Source organism: Amblyomma mixtum, chromosome 3 (genome assembly GCF_055824585.1).
Source record: "Amblyomma mixtum isolate Tamu chromosome 3, ASM5582458v1, whole genome shotgun sequence".
Classification (NCBI taxonomy): Eukaryota; Metazoa; Arthropoda; class Arachnida; order Ixodida; family Ixodidae; genus Amblyomma; species Amblyomma mixtum.
Window position 1 is genome coordinate 9,488,258 of NC_143014.1, and position 14,050 is coordinate 9,502,307.

Sequence of the window (14,050 nt, forward strand, 5' to 3'; positions counted from 1 at the left end):
GGCGCAGTTTTCACCTCTCACTGACGTCGTCCGGGAAGAGGTTCAACAGGCCTCGGGTGTGACGCCGACACCCACGCAGCCTCTGCAGCCCCCAGCCATGACTTACGCCGCAGCTGTGCGCCGTCCTGCCCCTCGACGATGGGACCCAAGCCCCTATCGCCCTCAGCCAACTGCGTTGGACCGCCGCCCTTTCGCCCCAACCCACCCGTCCTACGAGCGTCGCACACAGCCGAGGAAATGCGACGAGCGGAGAACTCCCGACCAGCGCCGCCCACTATGCTTCCACTGTGGCGAAGCCGGTCACGTCCTCCGGCTCTGCCCATACAGACGACTGGGCATCCGAGGGTTTTCTTGCGACGCCCCACAACCCCGACCCGGCCAGCGACCAGCCGAATAGACGAGTTTTTGCGTCTGGAAGAATGCTCTTCGCCCAGCCGCCTATCACGTTCCCCGTCGCCATCGTCACCGCGCTTTGTGTCCCCTAGCCGAGGCTACGCAGTCCGTGGACGCTCCCCCAGCCCCCGAAGGTTAAACTGAATAAAGCAGCCTCTGGAGTTGAGGTTGCTTCCGAGCGCAAGAACAAAGATCCTCCATCGACGAAAACCCAAGTCCATGCCTCAACTACGACGACGACTACGACGACAACACCGACGACAACGACGACGACGACGACGACGCGGTCAGACTTGAACCTTATACCACAGCCCAGAGAAGTAACGTCGGAGTATGCCCACCGCGGTCTCCTTGCCCGACAAAGCCGAGATCGTACACCGAAGACAACGTGCAATACGAAAGCACGAACAAGAGGCCTTGAAATTATGGTCGACGGTCACACGGTTACTGCCTTGGTGGACACCGGAGCTGACTACTCCGTCATGAGTGGGCAACTCGCTGTCCGACACAGGAAAGTAACAACAAGTTGGGATGGCCCGCTGATCCGCACCGCAGGTGGTAACCTGATTACGCCGTTAGGACGCTGCACCGCGAGAGTTACTGTAAATGGGAGAACTTATGCTACAACCTTCCTGGTCCTACAGCAATGCTCGCGAGACGTGATTTTGGGAATGGACATCCTGAATGAACATCGGGCGATCATCGACCTTCGATTTAAGTCGATCAAGCTTTCCACGGAGAACGCCATACCTGCTGCGACGAGCGCAACTCATCACGTTGCCTTAAACGTCCTCGACGAAGCATTGAGCGTGCCTCCCCGATCGAGTGTCCTCACCTGCATAGGTACTAGAGACATCGAAACTGCCGAAGGCGTCATCGAGGGGAACACCCAGCTGCTCCTGGATCGGACTGGCCGTCGCAAGGGGAGTCGCCCAAATCCGAAATGACCAAGCCCAGGTGTTGCTAACCAACTTCCCCGAAGAATACCGGCATCTAAACAAAGGTACGACGATCGCTTTCCTCGACGAGCTGGCAGATATCAGAGACATATTTGCCCTATCCGACGACCCCGTAGAACCGTCTGACCAACGCCATCAACCAACGTTTGTTATCAACCCAGCATTACCACGGAGCAGACAATGCCAAATACGCAGTCTTCTTCAAAAGTACAGTGATTACTTCTCATCAGCATCGAATGTGCGACGAACCCGGCTTGCCAAGCACCGCATTGTCACAGACGAACACGCCCGACCACTGCCACAGAGCCCCTACCGCGTATCGCCGCTAGAACGCCAGGCTATCCGCAAGCAGGTTGAGTAAATGCTTCGCGCTGACGTCATCCAGCCATCGAGGAGCCCCTGGGCAGCACCAGTCGTCCTAGTGAAAAAGAAAGACGGCACCCTTCGCTTTTGCATCAATTACCGCCGCCTGAACAGCATTACGAAGAAGGATGTCTACCCCCTCCCCCGAATCGACGATACACTGGACCGGCTGTGCAACGCTAAGTACCTCTCATCGATGGACCTGAAGACCGGCTACTGGCAAATTGAAGTCGACCAAAGAGATCGCGAAAAAACTCCGTTCATCACACCAGACGGACTCTTCGAGTTCAAGGTGATGCCATTCGGCCTCTGCTCTGCGCCAGCGACGTTCCAGCGAGTAATGGATACGGTGCTCGCAGGCTTGAAGTGGCAAATTTGTCTGGTCTACTTAGATGACGTTGTTGTCTTCTCCACAAGCTTTGAAGACCACCTCATAAGGCTTCGGATAGTGCTGGAAACAATCAAGTCTTCAGTCAAGGCGGAAAGCTGGGCTAGTTGGTTTGACATAGTTAATTAAAAGACTAGCGCATAAAACTAGGACAAAGACAGAGAAGGAGACAGGACGAGCGCTAATCCTGTCTCCTTCTCTGTCTTTGTCCTAGTTTTATGCGCTAGTCTTTTAATTAACAAGTCTTCAGGCCTAACACTGAAACCAGAGAAGTGCCACCTCGCCTACGAGGAGCTGCTGTTCCTTGGTCACGTCGTAAGCAAGGATGGAGTTCGCCCAGACCCTCAGAAGACGGCTGCGATCGTAGAGTTTCCACAGCCTAATGACAAGAAAGCTGTACGCAGATTTCTTGGATCGTGCTGTTATTGCCGGCGATTCGTCAAGAACTTTTCGCGCATCGCTGAGCCTTTGACCCAACTTACCAAGGCGCACGTGCCTTTTAAATGGGAAATGCCGCAAGAAGAAGCTTTCAAAGAGCTAAAGCGCCGCTTACAGTCCCCTCCTGTGCTCGGGCACTTTGATGAAAACGCCGAAACCGAAATCCATACCGATGCAAGCAGTGTGGGCTTAGGAGCGGTGCTCGTTCAGAAAAATGGTGGAGAGGAAAAAGTTATCGCGTACGCTAGCCGTTCACTGTCGAAAGCCGAAGCCAACTATTGGAAGACCGAGAAAGAATGTCTCGCCATTATTTGGGCCACGTCGAAATTTCGCCCCTACCTGTACGGACGACCATTCAAGGTTGTGAGTGATCACCATGCTCTGTGCTGGCTAGCCAATTTGAAAGATCCCTCCGGCCGCCTTGCTCGTTGGAGCCTGCGTCTTCAAGAATTCGACATAACTGTAGTCTACAAATCTGGCCGCAAGCATTCCGACGCAGACTGCTTGTCGCGAGCCCCCGTCGACGAAGCAAGCGAAGAAGACGACGATGCTTTCTTAGGACCGGTAAGCGCCAGCAGTTTCGCGCAGCAGCAGCGCTCCGATCCTGAGTTGCAAAGCATAGTTGATTACCTGAAAGGCAAGACTGCATCGCCTCCTCGAGGATTCAAGCGCCAACTGTCGTCCTTCGTCGTTCACAATAATGTCCTCCTGAAGAACTTTGCGTCCAACAGGACAGTACATCTTCTTGTTGTGCCCAAGAATCTTAGGCAAGAAATTATGCAGGCATGTCATGACGAGCCGACTGCGGGGCATCTCGGGATTGCTCGCACGTTGCACCGCATCCAGGAGAAGTACTATTGGCCGCGGCTAGCTGCCGACGTTTCCCATTACGTGAAAACGTGCCGTGAGTGTCAGCGACGCAAAACGCCTCCGATTAGACCAGCCGGACTCTGAACCCCGTACCACCTCCAACTAAGCCCTTTCAGCAAATAGGAATGGACCTCCTCGGCCCCTTTCCGACTTCATCATCAGGTAACAAGTGGATCATCGCGGCCACCGCCTACAATACCCGATACGCCGAAGCAAAAGCGTTGCCTAATGGTACCGCAACAGAAGTCGCAAAATTTTTTGTCGAACAAATTCTCCTGCGACACGGCGCCCCCGAAGTGCTCATCACAGACAGAGGAACGGCATTTACAGCGGAGCTGACGCAAACCATTTTGAACTACAGCGAGACAAGCCATCGGAGGACAACTGCCTATCATCCGCAAACCAACGGACTCACAGAGCGTCTGAACAAGACCATCAAAGACATGCTCTCCATGTACATCGACGCCGAACACAAGACGTGGGACTCCATTCTGCCCTACGTGATCTTCGCTTATAATACAGCCGTCCAGGAGACAACCAGGTTTACTCCATTCCAGCTGGTATAGGGCAGGAAGCCCACGACAACACTCGCACGTTTCCGACGAAGCCAACCTCGACGTCTCCGCCTATCTTCAACGCGCCGAGGAAGCCCGAAGACTTGCGCGCCTTCGCATTCAAGACCAGCAGCACACCGACGCCCGACGCTACAATCGGCGCCGACGAGACACGTATTACAAGCCAGGTGATCGGGTTTGGATATGGACGCCGGTTCGCCGCCGTGGATTGAGCGAAAAGTGGCTGCGACGCTACTTTGGCCCGTACAGGGTTCTCCGTCGCATCGGTGGCCTCGACTATGAAGTCATCCCCGACGGCACGTCAGCATCTCAGCGACGCCGCACACGCCCGGAAGTCGTAGATGTCGTACGCCTGAAGCCACATTATGAACGCTAAAGGACTCGGAGTTTTCATTTTCCGTGTTTATTTTCATTTTAAAGCATCGAGACGATGCTTCTTGGAAGGGGGGTAATGCCACGTATCATTGTTGTGTTTGTTCGTTCACGCTCAAGGCTGCAGGAAAGGGTTGTTATCACTTTTGTTCGTGACGCGAGAAGCGACCAGACTAATCTCGAATGATCGCAGCCATGAAAGGCTGCATCTAGGTTTTTCCAGATTACTGTAGATGATCTTGTCCTGTTAACTGGAAGTTTCCTTGCCGGCATTAAATTGAGCGATACCGCGAGCGGTGGACATTCGTAGCTCGACGACCGCTGAGCACGCGTGTCGCTTAATTACGCCGCCGCCGAGTGATTCAGTTCTTTTGAGGGCGCAAGTCAGCCCAAATAAAGAGCTTCGTTTGCAAGTCTTTCTGGTGTCTTCCTGACCGCTGGACTGCCGTCACTACAACGTGAGAATATATTAACGGAGTGCAGGATATTCTAACACAGTAGCCATATTATTTCTATAAAAGTACGATACAGGTTTCTACTAAAAATTTTTGTATAAGATTGTTGGGCATGCTACACCTGATGACAGGAGAAATAAATGGCATCCCCTACCCTCTATTCAAGAATATTGATTGGGATAATTTGTTTAATGCAGTGCTACATATTCTAACAGAGTATGCATGTTATTTCTATCACAGTACTATACAGTTTTCAAATCAATTTTTTTGACCAAGAATGTTGGACATGTCACATCTGATGACAAGAGAATGAAATGGCCTCCCCTATCCTGTAGGGAACTGTATTCTTTGGGATGTACAACATATTCTAACAGAGTAGGCGTATTAGTTCTATCACAGTACCATACAGTTATCTAATCAAAATTTTGTCCAAGAATGTGGGGCATGTTACACGTGACGACGAGGGAAACAATAGGCTTCCCCAGTTACATGGTTAACAATATTTATTGGGATAAATTTAGTAATGCAGTGCAGCACATTCTAACAGAGTAGGCATATGATTTCTATCACCGTACCATACAGGTTATAATAAAAATTTTTGTGTAAGGTTGTTGGGCATGTCACACGTGACGCAAGAGATTGAAATGGCCTAGCTTATCCTGTAGTTAGCAATATTGATTTCGATAAATTTATTAAAGCAGTGGAACACATTCTAAGAGAGCAGGCGTCAATTCAATTCAATGTTTATTTTCCAGAAAGTGCCTGGAGGGTCTCCTTGGCTAAAATCTGCTCACGCAGCTTGACTAAGGGCAAGAAGACCGTTTACATAGCAGTTACAGTGAAAACATATTATAATTAAAACAGACATTTTACGTCTAATTTGCAACAGTAAATTCAAGTTTTGTACAACATTCGGAGCACTGAAATTATACCATGTAAATAACACAAGTCAGACATCAAACAAAATACACAAAAAACACATTTCAAGAAACGTGGCAAGAAATATTGTACAATTGATTTACATCAAACAAAGCACAAGAACAGAACAAGAAAAAAAAGAAACGAAAGAACATAATGTGCAACAAAACACAGTATAACAATACAAATATTACCAGGGGAGAGCAATTACAAAAAACGAGACCTCAAACCTCTTCTATTCAAACATAAAGCGGGAGTATTTTTGTTTAGTATAATTGGGAGGTTGTGTGATAACGCTTGATACTTATAAAAGGTTCGGAACTGTGGGATTTCCCACAAATCTTTGTTTCTTGTGGGTACGTTAGCGTCGCGGCGCTGCAGTGATGCTAATGACATTAGTTGATTTATTGTAGTAAGGGAAGAAAAGTAAAATGTTTTCAATAGTCGGAATTCATAAATATCCTCAATACGAAGTAATTCAAATGACCTAAAGGTACTAGTTGTAGTGGCCATTGGCTCCATATTCGCAATATGACGAATTATTCGCTTTTGTATTACTAGAAGCCTGTTTAAATTTCTGTTTGTTGTTGTGCCCCATACTAAAGTACAATAATTTAGATGATAATTAAATAACGCTTGATATATTTGAAGTTTCGCTTTCAAAGGCAGTATACTGCGGCAGTGTGCTACAGCTCCTGTAACTGAAGACAGTTTTCTACTTAGATAATTGATATGAGTATCCCAGCCTAAGCTAGAAGAGAAGTACACTCCAAGAATTTTGTAGTCGTCAACAACTTCTATTTCTAGAGTTTCGAACTTAATTGTAAGGTTCGTTTTAACTTCTTTATTCCTGGCGCGAAAAATCATTGCTTTTGTTTTGACAGCATTTATCTTCAGTAGGTTTGCTTTGGACCAAACAGACAGTTTTTCAAGTACTTCGTTACATTTCAGTATTAAATTATCTATGTTTGTTCCAGAAATAAGTAGAGTGCTGTCGTCAGCATAGATAATAAAATCTGTTGAATTATCTATGTCTACAATGTCATTTATATAGGCGTTGAATAATAGCGGACCAAGAACGCTGCCTTGCGGGACTCCATATCTAACAGGGAAAATCATTGAATTATGGTTAAGTGCACAAACTGAGCTCTGTTTTCAAGGTATGTTTTGAGTAAATCAAAGCACTTTCCGCGGATTCCGTAAGATTGAAGTTTACTGATTAAAATTTGGTGGTTCAGGCAGTCAAATGCTTTGCTAAAATCTACAAAAACTGCAAGTGTGAACATATTGTTTTCTATGTTTTGCAAAATACTTTCTTTTATTGTTAATAGAGCCATTTCCGTCGACCTGTCTTTCCTAAAGCCGAATTTCGCGTCACTCAGAACGTTATGTCTATCAAAGAACCCAGTTATTCTAACAGAGATGATTTTTTCCAGCGCTTTGGAGAAGACTGGAAGAATAGATATAGGTCGATAATTTGTTGGCAAGTTGCGATCTCCGCCTTTAAACACAACTGACGTTCTAGCTATTTTCATAGCTTCTGGAAATTTTACTGTCTCTAATACTAAGTTAAATATATGTACAAGTACAGGCGTTATTATGCTCAAGACGGATTTAACGGGTCTTATCTGAACATTATCGGTGTCTAACGCCTTGCTGTTTGGTAAAGCCACAACTATACTGTAGACTTCAGAACCATCGGTTGGCTGTAAGAATATGCTGTCAATGATGGTGTCCCGGTGATTTCTGTATTCGGTGGGCTCGATTTCCGTTTGAATTGGGACAGCGACATTAATGAAGAAATGATTTAAGTAGTCAGCGACTTCCTTACCGCCAAGCTCACGGCCATTTATCATTAAAGTACCATACAGATTTCTAATCAATATTTTTGTCCAGGAATGTTGGGCACGTCACACCTGTCGACAAGAGAATAAAATGGCCTCTCCTATCCTGTAGTTAAACAATATACATTGGAATAAATTGCTTAATGCAATGCAATAAACTCTAACACAGTAGGCGTATTATTTCTATGACAGTCAGTAAAGTTGTCTAATCAAAATTTTTGTCCAAAAATGTTGTTCCTATCACACCTGACGACAAGAGAATCAAATGGCCTCCCTCATCCTGTAGTTAACAATATTCATTGGGATCAATTCATTAATGCAGTGGAACATTATCTAACAGAGCAGGCGTATTATTTCTATCAAAATGCCACAGAGTTCTCTAATAAAAATGTTTGGCCGTGAATGTTAGGCATGTCACACCGGACGACAAGAGAGTAAAATGGGCTCCCCAATCTTGTAGTTAACAATATTGATTGGGATCAATTGATTAATGCAGAGCAACACATTCTAAGCGAGCAGGCGTATTATTTCTACGACAGTACCATACAGTTTTATAATGAATATTTTTGTCCAGGAATTTTGGACACGTCACACCTGACAACAAGAGAATAAAATGGCCTCCACTATCCTGTAGGGAACAGTATTCTTTGGGATATAATTGATTAACGCAGTACAACATATTCTAACAGAGTAGGCCAAGATTGAAATGGCCTCCCCTATCCTGTAGTGAACAGTATTGATTGGGATATAGTTGAATAATGCAGTACAACATATTATAACAGAGTGGACGTACTAGTTCTGTCACAGTACCATACAGAGATCTGATCGAAATTTTTTCCAAGAATGTGGGGCATGTTACACGTGACGACAAGGGAAAGAAATGGCTTCCCCAGTTATATGGTTAACGATATTGATTGGGATAAATTTAGTAATACAGTGCAGCACATTCTAACAGAGTAGGCATATGATTTCTATCATCCTACCATACAGGTTTCTAATAAAAATTTTCGTGTAAGGTTGTTGGGCATGTCACACCTGACGCAAGAGATTGAAATGGCCTAGCCTATCCTGTAGTTAAGATTATTGATTTGGATAAATTTATTAAAGCAGTGGAACATATTCTAAGAGAGCAGGCGTTTTATTTCTACGATAGTACCATACAGTTTTCTAATCAATATTTTTGTCCAGGTATGTTGGGCACGTCGCACCTGAAGACAAGAGAATAACATGGACTCCCCTATCCTGTAGTTAACAATATTGATTGGAATAAATTGATTAATGCAATCCAACAAACTCTAACAGAGTAGTAGTAGTAGTAGTATGTTTATTTGGCCGTATTATACACAATATGCCCTCGAGGTGAGGCTAAAGGAGGTAGACCAAGCATGCCTCCTGACAAGGCCTACACCCCGATCACACATCATGGAAACGGGGGCCGAATGGACAAAAGATAAAAAACAATGAGCAAACATGATCACAATAGAAAATAGTTAATGATAGACAATAATAAATATCAATTTACAATAAACAAAACATTTCATAATATGCACATTCAAAAAAGCAGAGCACAAACACACACTCAAAAAAAACTAAGTATACAGAATTAGCTAAATTTAACCGGGGGGGAAATTAATCGTCAGTTTTCTTCTTGAATACAGACACACTATAACTTTCTAAAGCAATCTGAATAAGAGATTGGTAGGCATTACACAATGTTATAATTTGATAATCGGTTGTTTGTTTACCATATTTTTGTTCTGGGTCTTGCAGTAGATAGGGCAACGGAACGTAGACCATACGCAACGTTTCTTGAATTATAAGTATTAGAAAAAGAGCTAAAGTCATGCTTGACTTTATAAAAAATGTGAAGAGCCGAACTAAAACTGTATGAATGAAAGAAATTGCGAACATGAAATGTTTCGAAAAGATTTGCTTCAACATATGAACTTGAACTTAATAAACGTAGAGCTCTTTTCTGGAGAGAAAGCAATTTGTATGAATCAGTTTTGTTGCATGTACCCCAAACTAGGTTGCAATACACCAGGTGAGAATGAACAAGTGCAAAATATAACTGTTTTTTAACTTGTAGTGGGAGGAGATGTCTAACACGATAAATAACATAAATAGATCTGGCCATTTTTAGTCTAATGTACTTTATATGATCAGTGCAACCCAAATCGCTACGAAAAAACACACCAAGGAACCGGCAACTATGAACTTAAGTCATAGTTGCCCGTAAGTCATTAAAAATAGTTTGATGTGATGATCTAATGGTTTGTTTTTTGGATGGAAGAGCATAAACTTTGTTTTGTTTACGTTTAATTGAAGTTGATTAACATAGAGCCAAACCGTTAACTCCTGAAGCCAGGCATTACATTGGTGTTCAATTACTTGGAGACTGGAGCCGGAAAAAAAGACATTAGTATCGTCGGCATACATCATGATATTAGGAGTTAATGGAATGTTTACAATGTCATTAATATAGAGAATAAATAAAAGTGGTCCCAAAATTGAACCAAAACTAGATTTTAAATCATGAATGTGAGTGTACTGTATCCGTGCGGTTAGATAGCTTTCCAAAAGTGAATTTGCCACTCCACGGATCCCGTAAGTCTTTAATTTATGGAGCAGTATTGTATGTTGCACAGAATCGAAAGCTTTGCGCAGATCAAGAAAAATTCCAACAGAAAAAAGCTTAGTTTCAAAATTGTTAATTATAGAGTTCTTAATATCTAACAGAGCAGATTCTGTTGATTTACCGGCCTGAAAGCCATACTGTTGGGGGCAGATAAGATGTTTAGCTTGTAAGAAATTGTTTAGTCGCCTATAGAGTACACGCTCAGCTAACTTCGAAAACAGAGGCAATACCGAAATAGGACGGTAATTATTTGGGTCATTTTTGTTGCCTCCTTTGAATAAAATGGTAACGCGCGCGACTTTTAATTTGCTAGGGAATACACCAGAAAGTAGCATTCTGTTACAAATATGCGTAAGAGGGCCAGCAATAATATTTACAGCACATTTGATAGGAAAAGCAGCAACTTCGTCATCTCCAGGTGAGCAGGTGTTCCTAAAAGAATTAATGATAGAAATAACTTCATCCACTGAAGTAGGGGACAAAAATATAGATTCAGTACTGCAAGAGGGTAAGTATGAGTCTCCAGTCCGAGTTGAATGACAGCTAGCAGAGGGTCGGTATGCTCCGGCAGCTAAAAAGTGTTCATTCAGCATATTGGCAAGTGAAACTCCAGCATAATTCACCCCATTGACTTTCAGCTCAGAGGGAAGACAATTCTTCCTGTTCCCTATAATAACGTTAATACCTTGCCAAAGTAATCTAGGATTGTGTAAGATTGACGAAAACTTATTAATATAGAAAAAAGATTTAGCTTTCTTTAGATCTGAGTTTAATTTATTTCGAAACTTCTTAAACTTAACTAAATCAGCCGGGCATCGCGTTTATTTATTTATTTATTTATTTACTCTCAGGGCCGAAGCATTACAGAGAGGAGTGGGTGGTACAAAACAAAAACAGTACAGGTAACGCAGCAGTACAATGTAAAATCAATTACAGCGTTTTTAAAGAAGTCGGCGTTTGTAATGGAGGCGATGGAAGCGGGAAGGTTTCCAAAAAACGAGAGAACATTTTGTTCTTTTCTTTACTTTGTTTCAAAAGTGCTCCTGTCATCCATTCTTTTCTAGCCTTTCTATGTTTTTTTATAGTTTGAGTTAGGAACGCAGCGTAATAGCATTCAAGCAGCTTCTGAATAAATATATCATAAGCACGGGACGAGTCATTTTCACCATATACATCTACCCAATTAATTGTAGACAACAGTGACAAAATCTGGAGATGCTCTTTTCATCATTAACTCTACGAGCGTGAACGGGTTTATTCAATTTGGTCGTATCAGGAAAAAGTGAAAAGAAAGGCAGGTGATCACTAATCCCAGAAGAAAAAACACCGGATATGCAACTCTGAGGTGGGAAATTAGTGAAGCACAAATCAATTAACGTTTCAGAGTGCAAGGATATGCGAGTAGGCAATTCAATAGTATTGTCACAACCATTAGACAGCATTATTTCATTTAAATTAATCTTCAGAGCGTTATCCTCCAAAAAGTTAATATTGAAGTCACCTAGCACAATGATACGCCAGTTGTTTTGGTTTGCAAACTTCAGAAAACAATCAATGAAGCGAAAAAAAATTGTCAGAATTTCCTTGAGGGGGGCGATACACAACCATAATAGCAACTCTATGAAAAGAAATGCAGACAGTTTCAAAATCAGTACAAACAAGTGAATAATCCAACAAGACCTCAAAGCACAAATTATTTTGCACATATAAAGATACACCACCACCACACTTTCCATCTCGAAATACTGAAATGGGTTTGTAACCAGGAAACTCGCTGACATCTGCATTTGAGGTAAACCATGTTTTAGTGAAGGCAATAAGGTCAAAATTAAAGTTCAGTTTAGTTAATTCAGCTTCTACTTCTTCTGATTTATTTTTTAGGCTTTGACAGTTCAAGTGGTAAAGAGATAGTGAGTTGCGAGGATTGTAAGCACCGTCCTTTAGAAAGTCGGTGAATGACTCGGCAGTAAAATAAGCCATTGTTGAGCAGGTGTACTGCGCAGTCTCGCAGCAACAGTGATTAAACCATCTTATCAATGTCCTCCTCAGAAGCGATCCTGATGGCTCGTGCACCAGGTTGCTTTCGAGCGTAGATCTTTCCTTCCTTTGACCAGACGAAAGCGTACTTCATTTCCTTAGCCTTCATTTTAGCGAGCCACAGTAAATTCCTGCTAGAAGCCGTCAGGGTATCAAAGAATCGAATGTCATCTTCACATTCTTTGCGCTTTGAAATCCAGTCTGTTTTTGTGGATCGGTTGGCAAAACGGATCAAAACCACAGGCACCTGGTCGGGTTGAGATGGAAGGCGGTGTAGCCCATCAATGTCCTTTGCTACAACTGTGGGCAAGTCAAGCTTCACAGCAAGGCTGTTTACTTTGCTCAGTAAATCTTCACCATCTGTCACAGGCATTCCATGTATTTCCATGTTTTGCCGCCTACTGTACTGGCTCAGGTCGTTCAATTCCTGACGCAGTTTTCGAATTTGCTGCCCGTCCTGGTTTGCCTCAATGTCGTTTACTCTCTTACGCAGGAGCTCGATTTCCTTGTCATGCCTATTAGATACTTCGAGCAATTTGTCATACGTGTCGGACATATGTTGTACAGACAATTCAATGCTTGAAACGGTTTCTTTCAAAGATGACAGATCATCCACTTTGGCCGTGAGATTTGCCAAAGACTTACTTATCTCAGCAAGCTGTTTGCATAAGACAGCAGAAGATGCATTACTGCTACTATCATGACTGCGAGACGCCGAAGATCGACATGTCAAGCATTTCAGGGCTTTTCTTAATTCAGCATTTTTTGCTTTGAAACTCCGCTCCCCAACCCCTGCACACTTCCCTACATGAAACCTTTGACAGCAATCCGCACAAGTCATAAATTCTTCACCATCTATAATGTCTTCGTAGCATGCAGAACAAGGATCAAAATTTCCATATGACATTGCAGGCAAGACACTAGACCATGGGCAGCAGTGGCAGCAGTGGCAGCAGTATGCACTGGCAGCTTAACAACAGTAAGAAAAGACAACTAACCTGCAAATTCAAAACAGTTGTTTGAGCACTCTTGTGCAGCAACGTGCCACCGCCACCGCTGCCCGATGTGTGAAGGCTCTCGACGACTTGCGCAGCTTTATAGCCAGAAGGAAGGGGCGTATCTTCACGTGATGACAGCACGATAGGCAGCCGCACACGGTGCGTCAACGAAGCCAGCAGAATGCAGATCGCGCTTGATACGGAAATTCTCCCAGACGGACAGCAGCGAAGGAACTGCAAATTCAAAACAGTTGTTTGAGCACTCTTGTGCAGCAACGTGCCACCGCCACCGCTGCCCGATGTGTCAATATTAATATGCCCGATCTGGCATATTATTTCCCTCACAGTAAGTAAAGTTGTGTAAACAAAGGTTTTGTCCAAAAATGTTGTTCATATCACACCTGACGACAAGAGAATGAAATGGCCTCCCTTATCCTGCACTTAACAATATTCATTGGGATCAATTCATTAATGCAGGGGAACATATACTAACAGAGCAGGCACATTATTTCTACGACAGTACCATACAGTTTTTTAATCAATATTTTTGTCCAGGAATGTTAGGCACGTCACACCTGACGACAAGAGAATAAAATGGCCTCCCCTATCCTGTAGTTAAACAATATTCATTTGAATAAATAGATTAACGCAATGCAATAAACTCTAACAGAGGAGGCGTATTATTTCTATCCCAGTCAGTAAAGTTGTCTAATCAAAATATTTGTCCAAAAATGTTGTTCATATCACACCTGACGACAAGAGAATCAAATGGCCTCCCTTATCCTGTAGTTTACAATATTCA